Source organism: Cryptomeria japonica, chromosome 10 (assembly GCF_030272615.1).
Source record: "Cryptomeria japonica chromosome 10, Sugi_1.0, whole genome shotgun sequence".
In the NCBI taxonomy this organism is placed as follows: Eukaryota; Viridiplantae; Streptophyta; class Pinopsida; order Cupressales; family Cupressaceae; genus Cryptomeria; species Cryptomeria japonica.
In genome coordinates this window covers 248918431-248934966 of record NC_081414.1, presented here as the reverse complement: position 1 = coordinate 248934966, position 16536 = coordinate 248918431, and positions in this window count along the sequence as shown.

The window sequence follows — 16536 nt, the reverse complement described above, 5'->3', positions numbered from 1 at the left end:
AATTTCCTCTTCCATTGGATTCATTAGTCTGCTCAGTCAATTTTGACTCTCCTTGTGATCTTACTTCACCTCCTCTGCCACTGTAGCTTCCTCTATAACCTTTTGAATCTTGGCCTCTACCTCTGCCTCTACTAGTGCTTTCATGTTTCTTCTTATTCTTTTCTTCTACTTTCAGGGCCAACTGATAACATTTGTGAACGGTATTTGGACTCAACAAACTTAATTCCTCTTATATGTTCCATCTCAAACCGTTAAGATACATTTTTACTCTAATGCTTTCATCCTCCATGACTTTTGACCTTAGACACAACTTCTGGAACTCTTCGGTGTAGGTACTTACATCTAACTCCTTTTGCCTTAGGTTTTGTCTTTTCCTATGCAACTGCACTCCATAATCCTCAGGAAGATAAGTCTCTCTAATTTTTCTTACCATCCCTTTCCAAGTAGAGATGGGGATCTTACCTTCTCTTTCTCTCTCATTTTGTATAAACTTCCACCAAGTAACGGCAACACCTCTCATTCTTGACTTAGCCACCTTAACCTTTTGGGCCTCAATCACACCTTCACACTCAAAATGATTTTCCATACCCTCTATCCATTCCATTACCGGCTTTGCTTCCATCTTGCCACTAAATAGTGGTACTCCTTCCAAAGACTTTCCACTCATTGCCTTCAAAGCCTTCAAGAATGGTTCTTGATCAATAACAAGGTCTAGGGCAGGGACTTTATCCTCTATTGCTAACATTTTACCCTTCTCATCTATCTTCCCACTCACTTCTGTTGTCTTGACTTCCATCACACCTAGTTTCTGCTCCAGCCTTTCCTTGAGCAATCGGTTTTCATCTTCTTGGTCAGCAACCTGCTTAGCCAATTCTACATGGGTCACCATCTTTACTCCTTCTGATACTAGATCAGTCTTACACTCTTCACCCCAAACCTTTAACTAGCTCTGATACCAATCTGATAGGGAGGATCCTAGATTGCTTGAGTCATCTTGACTCACTCTAAGGCTTTCTTCCTAGCCTAACCTGGGAATTCTCCTTTCACTATTCCCCTAATCCACTCTAGGTCCTCACTACCGAGGTTTGATACTCTGCTCTGTGTGAATTCACTTTCATAAATCCACCGGATCTCACCAACCACCTTGCAGGGTTTTCTCTACCATGGATTATACCTACAACTCCTACTAAGTTGTTTTCCTCCTCATGCTTGGATCTTCTCTCCCTTTGATCCCATCTTCCTCTAGTTTGAGGCTAATAGCCTAGACTCGAGTCTACCCTGCAAGTGATTCCTCTTGGTCACTGATACCTAGTCGAGCTATCATCAAGCTCGCCTAGGGCCAGTCTGCTGAAACAGCCGATGCCATTCCCTGGTCTGCTACACATAGAACTCTACTATACATGGCTGACTCTTCTTGACAACCTCCAATGGTCGTGTGGATCCCACGATGGAGAATCGAGATAGAGCCATGTTATAACTACTTGTCACCAACATAAAACAAGAAATAGAACGACAACTTATTTACAGAGTTGAGCTTGGCATGACTTCAAAATTGGAACTCATAAAACACAGAAAAGTAACATCTACTCCATCACATTGGCATTTAAAGATTTAAGCCATTATTTATAGTTTTCAAACGAAAATTTAGCTCTGAGAAAGAAACCAGAAAACGGTCTTCAAATTATTATTCAAAAGATGTTCTTTGTTCCACCTATCCAACCTCCTTCTAACCTCATTACAAAATGCCCATTGGGTCTTTTATAGCCTCCTAAACATGTCTTGAATCATCCCTAACAGACGAGATTCAACTCAACACCATTCAGTTTCTAACTGAAACTAATTTTTGGATTTCCATCGGGTCATCGGGTTAGCACCAAAACACTTACACTGACGTCCGATGGCAGTTTACAACTCACTTGCTTTTCTATCGGGTCATCGAAGTAGCCTCAAAAGACTTACTCCAATGTCTGATGACATTTTACACTTTGCGCACTTCCACATTGGTTTCCATCGGGTCATCGAAGTAGCATTAAAACACTCTTATCGATGGTCGATGGTACGCTCCCAACAGAATGCTTCCTTTTTGGGTTATCGGTGTAGCCCCAAACATGTTCTATCAATGGTCGATGATGTGCTCTGAACCTTCTAGCTTCCCATCGGGTTATCGGTGTAGCTCCAAACATGTGATACCGATAGTTGATGGTGCACTCCAAACCGCATGCTTTCCCATCGGGTTATTAGGTGGCACAAAAACTAGTCTTGCCGATAGACGATGGCTCCTTCTAACCTTTTCCAGCCTGTTGGCGACCTCATCGGGGTAGGCGGAAAACACTCCCATCGATAACCGATGGCACCTCATCGGGTTATCGGGGTAAGTATAGCCGACACATGAACTCCAAAAAGCAAAGTAAAATGCACTCCAAACTCCCTATAAACAACCTGATGGACTTGAACCAGTCCTTGTACCCAAAATTGAAAAGGGTATTTGCTCACCCTTAGGTGCTCCTGCACCAGAGACCTTTGCACCCGTAGCCAAGATGAACTCCATTCGCTTGACACTTTCTATTGTTGCAGCTCATGGTTGGGTTGTCCATCAGATGGATGTGAAGAGTGATTTTCTTCATGGGGATCTTGTCGAGGAGATATATATGGAGCAGCCACAGGGTTTCATCCAGGATTCTTCATTGGTTTGCAAACTGAGGAAATCTCTCTATGGCCTTAAGCAGGCCCCTAGGGCTTGGTACGCCAAGATGGATTCCTTCCTTCTCTCAACAGGGTTCACCAGGTGTCATTCCAATCCAAATGTCTACATTTTACTATAGGATGATTCACACTTGATACTTGTTCTCTATGTTGATCATTTGATCATTACAGGGAGAACCTCATCCATCGTTAGCAGTGTCAAATCTTTTTTGCATGACAGATTTTCTATGACTAACTTGGGTCTTTTGTACTACTTTCTCGGGATAGATATTTCACAATCACCTTTCGGATTTACACTTTCACAGCCCAAGTATGCTCTTGATCTACTTGCACGCTTTCATATGGTTGATTGTAAGCCCAATTCAACTCCCTTTCTTTCAGGAGTCAACCTTGAGGCTAAGTGTTCTTCTCCAGTAGTTGATGCCACATTATATATTCAGCTTGTGGGTAGTCTCATCTACTTGACTCACACACGCTCTAACATTTCATTTGTAGTTGGCATGGTTTCTCGCTTCATTAAGGAACCACATGAGCTTCATTGGAAAGCCGCCAAACGCATCCTACACTACATCCAGGGTACACATCATTATGGGATTCACTATGCAGCAGGCACAAGACTTCGCTTGGTTGGATACACAGACTCTAATTGGGTTGGCGATCTTGATGATCGTAAGTCTACCTCTGGTTATAGCTTCCACCTTGGTTTGGGCCCCATTTGTTGGCAAAGCAAGAAGAAGCATGCTATTGCTCTCTCTTCGACTCAGGCTGAGTATCAAGGGGTTGTTAATGCAGTGACTGAGACTATTTAGCTTCAGCATATTCTCACAGATTTTGGGTTCTCCACTCCATGACCGACAGTTCTGCATTGTGACAATCAGAGTGCTATTGCAATCTCGAAGAACCCGATTCAGCATCAGCGGACCAAACACATCGAGATTCATATGCACTACATTCAAGAGCTGATTCAGGAGCAGGTCATCGATTTGCAGTATTGTCCTACAATGGAGCAGGTTGTAGACATATTCACCAAACCCTTCTCTGAGAGTAAGTTCCAATAGTTACAAGCTCTCTTAGGGGTGCGGGATGTTTCATTAGGGGGGTCAGCAGACTTCTCCTTCCTCTCTTATGGGGGGAACTTTTTCCTCTTTGAGGTTTTGTCCTTCTTCTTTGAGAATCTCTTTGTGCATTTATCTCTATTTGGGGGGGGATTTTTTTCCCACTGGGTTTTCTCCCTTTCTCCATTTGTGAGAGATTGCATTGCACAGGTTTGCTTGCATTTGCATATTGTACATGGGTACCTATCATGGCCTAGTTGTCGGAACCCATCTTGCATTGTTGACTTGAGTCTTCATTCCCCTAAGTTGCACTTAAGGGGGGGTGTTGGTGTAATTATTTATTCCTACGGGATATAATTACACTTTACTTAAGTTAACTTAGGATAATGCATCTCATCGTAGTTTGGATATGAGACACTTAGGAAAGTGTGCACATAGGGATGATGCTTGTAGGAGAAATTCCACGTTTTGTGGTCTTATCTTGCTGTTACATTCCACATTCGATGGGTGATCCACCTCTTGTGGAATATTATATTATTTATCCTACCTATCCCTACTTTTTCTTACCTACCCTTGTTTCCCATTGAGCCACATGTCATGATTGTGTGCTCACATATCCATTTGGCCTTGCTTATATATGCAGGCCTATATTCATTGTATTGGTTAATCCAGTTGATCATTTGCATATTTGGTTATTCAAATTTTTAACCATTATAAATTTATACAAGAGATGTCCATAGGGTCCATTAGGAAGTGTTTGAAATTGAGAGTTGTATCGATAGAAATTACCCTTGCCTATGTTGCATGTTTGTTTTGGATCAACAATTTTTTATTGTATATTTTCCTTCACAAAAATAAAAATTGGATTTATTTTGTATGGAATTATTATGTATATTGACAATCTCTTTGTGTTCTTCTTAGACTATATTTTTTTTGTTTTCCATCTTTGTTTCCAGCTACTATTGATGGGGTAAGATTTTTTTTCACTAAGTTGCAATCTATAGGGGTGTTTTATTTATGTTATAATTGATGTGCGCACTTTTTTTTGGAAAATGTTGTTGAAGAAGTTATCCCTAATATTAATGTTTGGGCATGGATTGTATTATTTTTTATTGATATAAAAGGGTATAATGCCCCTATGCCCACATTTATTGATCATAAAAAATCAAGTTATCTGATTCTTATTTAACATTTTGATTCTTGAATCTATTTTGATCACATTTAAATTTTGATCTCGTTTATTCCTCATTTAAGTGGCTAATATATAAGTTAGGGATAATCCCATCTTATAATCATAATTATTTAATCTAACTTTAAAAATGTGTGTGTGTGTGTGTGTGTGTGTGTGTGTGTAAGAAAATATCAACTATCTAATGGCATGCATACATAAAGTAATAATCAATATCACTAGGACCATATGTAAGAAAGCAATGATCCAGCATCCATGTGTAATCTCATATCAACATATTAGTCCATCTAGTAACTGAGTGTCAAAATGTATTAGAAGGTACAAATAAATGCAACTAGGTTGTATGAATGAATGGGCCTTAGATATATTTCATGAGTCTTTTCATTGAGAAACCATGTGATGGACTTACATGGTTCTAATATTGTGTGACATGATTAGATGTTATGAACCATCAATATTGAATTTGACCAGGCATATATTATTAATATACCAATGATGAGGTAATTGCATGGTTGTTTTATCACTATGAAACACAACTAGCTCCCTTGTGCTTCATAGTGTTGAGATATGCCATGATTTCAAGGAGCATTTAAGTCTTAAGAGAAAATTTCCAAGGTAATAATTTGAATCTTAAATTGAGGGAAACATGTAGATGAATACTTATTTAAGGAACATATCTTAGCTTTAAATGATAGTTACAACTAAAATAGAGAGGGCGTAGATGTTTACGTAGGACCTAATTCTTGGCAACACTTTCATATAATTTCAAAAAATATTCATATTTTAAGCCTTTTACATTTGGTATCAAAGTCAAGTTGCTTCGTTTATGTTGTTGTAAGTTCACTTACTAAAAAAATATTCTTCTTAAAAATCATAATTACAAAAAAGGTTAGAATTAGAGTGAGAATTTTTAAGTGATCAAGGACATAAAGAATGAGAAAAACATGTGGCTTCATTAAATGAACCTCTTACCACCTCCAATGCCTCCTCTATTTGATAAAGTACTCTATAAAGTGATTTTGTATAGGAGAAATATGGACTCACCTTAGGGGCCAAGAAGGTCACTTGTGTTAGTTAGATAGGAACTAAATCAAAAATATAACCTTGAAGAAGAAGTTGTTATATTTAAGCCACATGGGAAAAGTGTTAAGAGTATAATATTTATTAGGGGTCATAGATCATAAACAACATCTAACTCATAAGATTTAACCTTATATTATATGTAGATATATGAAATAAATTTATAAGGTATATTTTATAAATAAATAATTTATTGATTAATTAATTTAATAGTCAAAAGATTATAATGTGAAATGTTACGACTTTAGCATTAATCCATTAAATCATCTTATATATAGACAATCATGCATATATATTGTATATATATATTAATATGTATAAGACACAAGATAGCATAAAAGATTTTATACATTATAATTAAAACATGAGGAGAACCCTATGTTTTTTTATACAAACATTATTGTCAGTTTCCTCATTTATGAAATTTTCCACTAACAATAATACCATTTTATCTTTAACACTCCACGAATACCTGATTTTAGTGAATTATTTAAAAACTCATACATTAGTGGGCTCATGTTCAAACAAATAAGTGCAAAAGCACCTTGGCACCATGTTTCACATGTCCTTCATACTATACACAAGATGGTCATAGTCATACCCTAGTAAAGTGGTGAGTATGAGAAAAACAAAAACTTAATACAAATCTTCCAATATCCCTATGAAGGACTTGTTGAGCTATTGATTGCTAATTCTAAAATAGAGCATATTTTGAAGTGGAATCGTTGAAGTAATTATTGTTGCTTGCACATTCAAATTTGGGTGATAGATAATGAAAATACTCTAATCAATGGGACCATTTTAAGTACCCACTCACCAAAAATAAACTCTCTTGTATATACTTTTTTAATTTTTACAGCATCACATAATCATTAATTTACAAATCAATTCGTCATCTCATTGGATAAGATTTTCTATCTTCTAAAGTGAAATTTTCTCTTTTACATAGATACTGAAGTTATATTTAGTATTTTCTTTTAGTGTTCAACAAGATAAATATCTCATGAAAATATTTCAATATTTTATGTGAAATTATATTATTTGATTATATAATATTTTCTATTAAAATGGGGAATATATTGTTATTTAAAAATGTAGAACTTTGGGTATTTGAAAACTTTGTTGAGTTGATATAAATCGTGACATAAATCTTATGGATATCCCAATCCCAATCTATGGTGATGGTAGAGGGCCAATCTAACTAATCCTAAATAAGTTAATTTTAGCAATTCATGTGGGTAGAAAATTGTAATTATATAAAAAGAGAATTAAAAATTAAAAAAATAGAACCTAGAAGTTGACTATCATTCTCAAATCTCATAGAATAGATTAAGGTAAAGTATTTTTTATAGAATAAAAAATCTTCTAAATCAATCAAATAATTATTTCATCATTTTATTCTATAGCCTCATTCATAATAGTGAAATAATTGAGAAATAGGTAATTGAATCAAAACCATTTCTTTTTTAAATTTATCTCTCTCTCTATATAAGATAAACTATCATTGTATTTAGTATACACATTCAATTATTTAAAGGCGTGATTTTTATTGATGTGTACTTTCAATTTGCCCTATCAAATTGACTGGCATACTTCTATGAATAAATTCTTGTAATATATATTTCTTTATAGATTAAACCTAGAATTTAGAGTTTTAGGCAATGATGGTATACTTAAGTAAAAGCATTATGATCACCTTGTGCCCTCTATATCTAATATAGTAGTGTGATGAGCACTCAAGTTTCATACAATTATAACCCCTTTTACTATTTAGTGATTCTTGATTTGGTCATTGATTAAAAAGAAGCATTGTAGTTGTTTAAACATCACAATATATTGGTTGGAAAGCTTGATTTGTTGTAAGGTAATATTGTAACTAAACTATGTTTTCTCATCAAAAAGCATAGTGACAATGACTTGGTTTAGAATAATTTCAATAAAGACACAAGTACTTAAATTTTTGCTTTGATAATGCTTATATTGCTTCTTACATTTAAAATTCATAATTTACTTTTTTCCCTTTTGTTTATTGTATACTCACATCTATCTTAGGGTGAAAAAGAATGATCCTATTATATACTTCAAGCACACCAAAAATGGTTGCTTTAGCATGCATTTAGCATTATTGCAAACTTCATATTTTGACAAAATCCTCTAAAATTATTAAGTAGAATGCATCTACTTTTAGTGTATGGTTGTTTTCCTAATAAACTATATGAGAAACAAGCTTGAAAAAGATAACTCACTCGTTACAAAGAAATTTTTGTATGGATCTCTAATCATATACTTAGTAGGATGACTATTTACTACTTAAAATTAATGAAAATTAATACCTACTTGTCTTTGTGGCATTCTCATGCCTTTAATGTTATTCTCATAATGAATATGAATAGATCATCATTTTTTCTTTTTGTGTATTGATTCAATCTTTTACTCAAAACATTATAACTATGTCATACTTAGATGACTTAATCATTATAAATAAATTGGGTCAATTATTATTGATAACATATATATTCCTCTTCATCATTTGAATTGGATATATTGTAGGATCAATTTTAAATATCTCAAAGTTTAAAATATGCACATGTTTTAAACTTAAGAAATGCAATTTGATAAATTTTAAATTTAGTTGTTATACTTAGTAAAGGTTGGTATTAATCAAACCTTGAAAACATTGATGCAAAAATATCAAATCTATTTTTTAATAAACCTAATAATATCTAGATCAAAAAATATTGTGGATAGGTAAACATAGAAAACAAATAAGAGGATTCAAACTATCAATTCAAACCCTATTCTATAATTGTAAACATCTAATTGAGCTAAGAAGCATGCACGTAAACGATGAAAAATTATATAACAAGTTTCTTATTATACATAAAGTGTGGATTTTCTCAAGATGAATTGATGTGAGATTGAGAGAGTATGTAAAGTACTAAAATTGATAGCAGAACTAAATTCTTATTCCTTATCAAAATAACTTGTATTATGAATTATTTATAGATTTGAGGGATGGGAGATGAAGAGAAAGGATCGATTGGGTAGAAAAATGGAGAGATTGGTTGAGAGGGTTGGAGCCATCAAAAGCCCCCAAATGGCACCTTGTAATTGGTATGTTGATTCAAGGAATTTGGATGTTCCAAAGATCATCATGGAGAAATATGGGGTGAGGATAAAAAATAACTCTTTTGAAAATCCAAAAAGTTCTTTTTTTAGAAAACTGTTTTTGAGTTTTCTAAAAGATATATGATTTTCTAGATTGAATGGATGGACAAGATTTGATGAGAGGACTTTATGGAGATTTCTGAAGCATGGATCCATGTACATGTATGGATCCATTTACAACCTAGAGACATACAAGGTTGACTTGGCTAATGATGCTTCATATTATAGAAGTGGCTAAATTAGTTAACTAATTGGTTTCCTTAACTAATGATTTGAGGAATTTGGAATTTAAATAAATAGTTTGTATCATTTAGTTTTTAGAAGATTAGATATGAAATCTGAATAAATGTTGAATTTATTAACTGAGGTTGGACTTTAGAGGAAAATACTATAATGATCAATTAACTATATAAAAATTAGAATGAACTTAGTTAATTCTAAGAGAATGATTGGAAGGGATAATTAAATAATTATTTTTGTTTAATTAATTTTGGAAGGGTATATATGTGGATTAAAATGTGCATTTTTATGATATGGTGCTAGCAAAAGTGTTAAGAGGCAATTTTAGGTTCTACATTGTGCCTCTTTTTGAGATGGTATTATGAATAAGAAAAGCAACAATATTGTAAGAAAATAATGCTTTTAGAAGAGAAATAAATAGTGGCAGGATACCCCAATCTTGGGAGGAAGGAAGTGACACATATGAATGAGGTAGGAATGCCCCCTCAAGAGGATAGGTGGGTTTGACAAATATGATTGTACTCTCAAGACATATGAAATAGATGCTATTAAAGATAGTGGTAGAAGGGCACGTTTTTTATGGAAGAAAGGATTGGAGGATAACACATACAATAGATGAAAGGATGAGAAGATCAGTTGAGAGGTGGAGGGGAGGGGTATGTGAATGGATGGGGGAGATAGTTATGCTAGTTAGTTGAGCAACTTGATGTTTCATGTAGCACTCAACATTATGCACCATGGTATAAAAATCATGGTCATGATGTGTCTGGTGTATAAAGGACAATTCAAATTAAAAATTTACAAGAAATCATATGTTTTCTGATGCCATAATATAGAATACCATGATGTTATTGTGGCAATATGTTGTAAGGACCATTAGATGCAACCAAAATGATAACACAAATAAGAAAGCAAGAAAGTATGCAAAAATGATACAAAGACAAATAAGGTTTTACCCTTGATCAAGCTAAAAATTGATAATTGACTAATAATAATAGCATTATTAATGTGGAAATAATATTCCTGAAAGGATTGGATATGATATATCCTAATGATTGATTGAGTGGAAAAAATTTTGGATTTCAATAAGATTAAGGATAATGGATGTTATTGATGAGTGAAGCAAATTTGTTGGAAAGATCGGCATTGATTGGTATTTCTTGTATTGGATGGACTTATTTTGAATTGTTTGGGATTTGATCCATTGGATTGAAAATTTTGCATATCCATTTGCTTGGAACCAATGACAAGGGAAAACCAAGTCTAAGTATGTAATATACACCCCCACCCCCACCCCTACCTCCACCCACCTTGATTTTTTTAATTTAAAAAATTCTTATTTTACCCATTAAATGACAAAGTCTAAGTTGTAGGGATCTTCATAGTCTTCCCATGTTGTCATAATTTCATTAAGCCCCTTTAAAATCCTCCATCACCTAGTCATTTCACTTTAAAATAGTCTTTTGAGTCAATTTTGAAACCATCATCATGCCCTGATAGAGTTCAAATCTAACAACCTACCTTGGCCTTGACAAAGCCTTTGTCTTATCAATGATCATCAAAAGTCTTCAAAGTGTTTAAGTCTTTTAGTGTCGGTCGTAAAGTTGGTTCTCGCAACCCTTTTTGGAGTCGTTAAGGCTTTAAAAACCTTGTGCTCTTCCAAAAAGGTTATGTTCAAGGATAAATTTTTCAAAATAATTTTAAGTCTTCTTCAAGGAGTAGCTTCTTCTTTTGGTTTTGAATCATTATCAAGAGCTGACAAGGTTCTCACAACTTTTATCGGGCTCTAACACTGAATTGAGATATTCAAAATCTTTGAACAAAGAAGCAAGAAAGAAAAGTTATTAAGACTTTAAGAAGTTGTGAATTTCAAGAACTCTTTCAGAAGTCGACAAGGTTTTTATTACCTTGTTAGTGTCTGACACACAACTTGCAACTTCTTTTTCATCTCAAGATTTCAAAAGCTCCCAAAAGATTAAGGAAAAGAAACAAAGAAGAGAAGAGGCAAAGGAAGAAAACAAAGCAAAGAACAAATGAGGTTTTGAAACCTTTGTCGAACTTTGATAAGGTTTTGAAAACCTACCCAAGTTTTGTCTCTTTGTTCCAAAAGGCCATTTTTGAAAAGATGGCACCAATGCAAGCCACCTACCCAACATTTGTTGCTAGCAAAGCTAAGTAGATGGATTAATTGCCATGGTATAATAAAAGAAAAAGTGTCCAAATTGAATCATTCTAAGCAATTGCAAAAGAGAGTTGATGGTTTTGGGAGCACATAGGAGCATGATTGTGACTTAAAGATTGATAACAATAAAGGTAAAATGTGACTCGGTGGATTTCTTAGAATCTATAAACGAGTAATTTCATAGGCTTAGCATCTTGTAAACACTTTGTTCACTTGCTTTGAGAATTTTCAAACAATTCTCATAAGAAAAAACCAAATTATCTAGTTGTCACTTTGACAAAATTTTGCTAAAATCTAGGAATTTGAATCTGAGCTAGACTTTAGTAAAAATGAACAAGTATCTTGGATATGAGCACTTGTCTGGTCTAATCAACGTGTTGTTTGAGATTTATGACACTAGATTAGAGCACATAAACTTAGGATATTTTTGGAAGAGAATAAATAGGTTGAATAGAACACCAATTACCCAGAGGCTAGTTGAAAGTGGTTTATTGAAGCAATCATCTTCCCTATGGTTGTGCAATGCATAGACTGTCCTCGAATGCATAAACCACTACAATATAAACACCAGGGAAGTTGGGACAAATGACAATAATTTTCTTATTACCTTAGATATGTTAGATACTTGAACAGTCCCAAATACACTGAGAGGGGGGGGTGAATCAGTGTCTAACCGGTTAACAAAAGATTTAAACTTGTTTGCAACTTTATAACCCAAATTAATATACCGGTAAACAAGTAATAATGCAATAAAGAAAAATAACAGTATAACCATCAATGCACACCATAACACAGATATTTTTGGCGAGGAACCCCGGTAGGGGAAAAACCTCAGTGGGATTTGTGACCCACAATATTTACTCACTAGCCAATATGAATAAATATTACTTATACAATAAGGGCCTGCACATGCAAGAAGGCCAACAACGTAGAGCTCACTGCTCAATCACAACAAGGAGTCCCATTGACTACAAAATTGGATGATTAAATCCAATAACAATGTACTACTAAAATAGCATCTGCAATGCTGGATTCAGTACCGGTTTAAGCTCTATCAGATACCTCTGCCATAAACCTTGCTTCGCTCTGCTCTTCTCTTATTCACTCATAAAATAATTACATCATAATGCATATAAAGTTATTCGCTCTCATATACCGCTTGCATTCATTACCTAATTACATTCCTTACTTCGCTTACTTACTTACAAAATGACCTATAAGATCTCATACATATATGAGCCTTTACAATACATCATGTCGGCTATACAAATAATATTACAATACAAAACAATATAATTTCCATGTCGGTTGGGAGTGCCGGTAAGATCTTTTGTCGGTGTAGAAAGGATGTTGGTGAGAATAACCTTGTTGTGCCGGTCGGTGTCGATAGATGATGTCGATTGACAGTGTAACCTATGAACCATGTTACCAATTGGTTGCCACCAATGACAACATCAACTATTCTCATATGAGTGTATAATGCCAACAAGATAGAGAAACTATTAGTGGTTGTTTTAGATTGCCTAAGAGAGAAGTCTATGTAGACTTTGACTTTTCTACATAATAGGGTCAATTTAGTACAAAGATAAGGCACTATAAGAACATCATTACAAGAGAATTGTCTAGTGTTCCCAAGAGATGGAAATCTCAATTGCCTAAGAATTTACACAACTCACACTTCAAGGATGAAATTTCATATATCATAGTATTGTTGCACAAATTGAAGGGCAATGTGAATGCCCATGAATTTGAGGAGTGGATATTCTTCTTCTTGTAGATCATTTACTCTAGACAACAATATTTGGATTGGACCACCCTCATCAATGACAAATTACACTACATGGTTTCTCAATTTTCTTTCAACAAGTTCTTCTATATGTTTGGTGTTCCCAAGAGATGTAAATCTCAATTGCCTACGAATTTACACAACTCGCACTTCAAGGATGAGATTTCATATATCATGGTATTGTTGCACAAACTGAAGGGCAATGTGAATGCTCATAAATTTGAGGAGTGGATATTCTTCTTCTTGTAGATCATTTACACTAGACAACAATATTTGGATTGGACCACCCTCATCAATGACAAATTACACTACATGATTTCTCAATTTTCTTTCAACAAGTTCTTCTATATGTCTTCTTATCTCTTTTATGCCCTAGCATGTAATAAACCATGGCCAAGACTTCAAGTTGTGGAAGTTTTTGATGATTAGGTTCAAATATATAACTACTATCTTGACCTTCAACTAGAGAGGAGCTATCACAATTCAAGAGGGTGAATGATGTATTCACCATGAGATTAGTCAGGGAGCTACAAAAAGACTTGGGCCAAAGGATTTCTCCTAAGGCTATTCAATTGGTAAACAAATATGGAAGTCATTTCATTCAGTTTTAGATTTTCACCTACATCGAAGTATGAGGATATGATGGAATTCCCCATAAGCTACGTAAGTATGGAGAAGATAAGTTCATTCTCATTGGCATTTGCAATAGTTGACCTACTATTTCATAAAGTCCCTTTGGCCTAAAATGTTATCTTAATGAAATAGTTGACCTATAGTGTTTCTTCAACTTCTTGGGTTTGGAGTCTTGCCATTGTTCTGAAAAGAACACCAATTTGGTTGGCTAAGAAAAAGGTTGAGGATTATAAAGCACATCCTAAAGGAGGGAAAAAGATAGGAGGATAGAGCAATCCTAATTAGGTAGGAGCCTCCTCATCTAGTACTATACCAACCCTAGCCCAAAAAATAGTACAAGTGAGGATAGAGAGGAGCCTCCAAAGTGTTGCTAGTGCCAAATAGTCACTCATGCCTCTAATTCAATTGTTGGGTAGTTAAAACTCTAGTTGTCAACATATATGGATATATATTTAAGAGAGAAAATGGCTTACAAAATTGTGCATACATAATTTATTTAATGCTTAAAATATTACTTGTATAACACAATTAACCATGAATAAACTTTCAATTGAATAAAAAGGACTCTAAATTAAGATTTATTTAACATTAAAGATATCTATCAATTTATCCACTACTAAATAATAGATCATTTTATTCATAATGTAAATATATCAACCATAATATCCACCATTGGGAGTAATGGGTCGCATTGTTCAACATTAAAGATATCTCCCAACTTATCCACTACTAAATAATAGATCACAATATTCATAATGTGAAGATATCAAAACCACAATATCCACCACTAAGTAATGAATCACAATGTTCATGGTTTAAATGTGATGGTTCTAAAACATAAAAACAGAATATATCAAAATACGGTGGAATGCTCATAAAAAGTACAAAAAGAAAGAAAAAACCACAAATTTTATTTCATGTCAAATAGATTTGTATAGAAAGAGAAACAGGCTCAACATCAATTATAAGACATAAATAAAGATTCAATGTTATCAATTGCCTTGAAAATCTCAAACTCTAGTTAAATATCAACTTCTAGAGTCATTAAAGATGCATATTTACAATGGACCCAATGGCTCATTACACAAATCAAAATTGATTAAGCATTGAAATTCAAATAGCCTCAAGACTGTGTTGAAATTCAAATAGCCTCAAGACTGTGTAGGTGAATGCCTTTGCCCTAAACAAATTTTGGAAAAAAAATATGGAAGGATTTATAGGGAAAAAAACCCTGATCTGTTTGAAAACTCCAGAATATGTCTTAGTTTTTGTTTAAGGTAGCAAAAAGTAGTTTTTTTCAATTTGATTTGATATTGAAATTTAAATATCTTCAAGATGTCAATGGTCCTTTAGTCTGCTTGTGAAGTCAAATGGCTTCAAATAGGACCCTTGGTCCGCTGGTAAAATAGAATGGCTTCAAATGAGCCCACCAAAGATCAAGTCTTGCTGACTGCAAGAATCCAACATCGTAAGGGATGAGGTCAGAATCTTGCCCCAGACAAACTTGGCAAAATGGATACCCCTCAATCTTTGGCTCTTAGCCAAATAAATTTCAGTCTATAAGGCCATGCCCCCATAACGAGTGGTTAAAACTACTTTGTGAAAATTCTCGCTGAACTGATGTGCTTGCAGGCTTCATGCCCGTACTCGACTGCTTGCAAGTTTGAACCTCCATAAAAATAATATCCTCATGACAGTAGAGGTCAATGCCCCTTATTTTTGCCCTAAACAAATTTAAAAACAAATGAAAGGTTTTATAGGGAAAAAAAACCCAATTATGTTTTCGAAAACTCCACAATTGCATCTGTTTTAGTTTTTTGGGAACAAAAATGTAGTTTTTTTCCCAATTTTACCGGTATTGACCAGGTTTAGGCAATTTATTGAAAAAAAAGGCTACTCGACTAAGACCAGCAAAGCACAAGATGGCATGTCTATTTGAAGTATGGATACCCACGTGATTTTTCTATATTAGGTGACTGTTTTAACTTATGCAAAGAAAAGGTACATCTTTAGAACTGGAGCTTTGGCAGCAGCACAGTAGACTGTCATCCACTTATGAAATTGATACATCACTTCACCATATTTACACCCAGGTTATGCCATGGTAAGTTTGCACAGGAGTTTGAGATGGCAGCTACATAATTCAGGTTAGCGATAATCACAACAGCTCTACATTATATTTAAGAAGCAAATATACTCAATAAATAAACATCATTTTTGTTGTTTAAAACCAATCAAGGTTAACATCTAGTCTGTCAAATTGGAGTTTTACTCGTTTGTAAGCAGCCAATGTACTTCAAATATATTTGTGAGCTGCAAATAACCATCACAATCAAAATATATATATTTGTGCAAGTTCATTGTACTTTGATAGCTGCACTGAAGACAGCTATGACCTCAAGAAATGTATATTTAATCATATTACCATGGCACATAATTCAGCTAAACAAAATTGACAAGAACTACATTGACCTCAATAAATATATACACAATGTTAAAA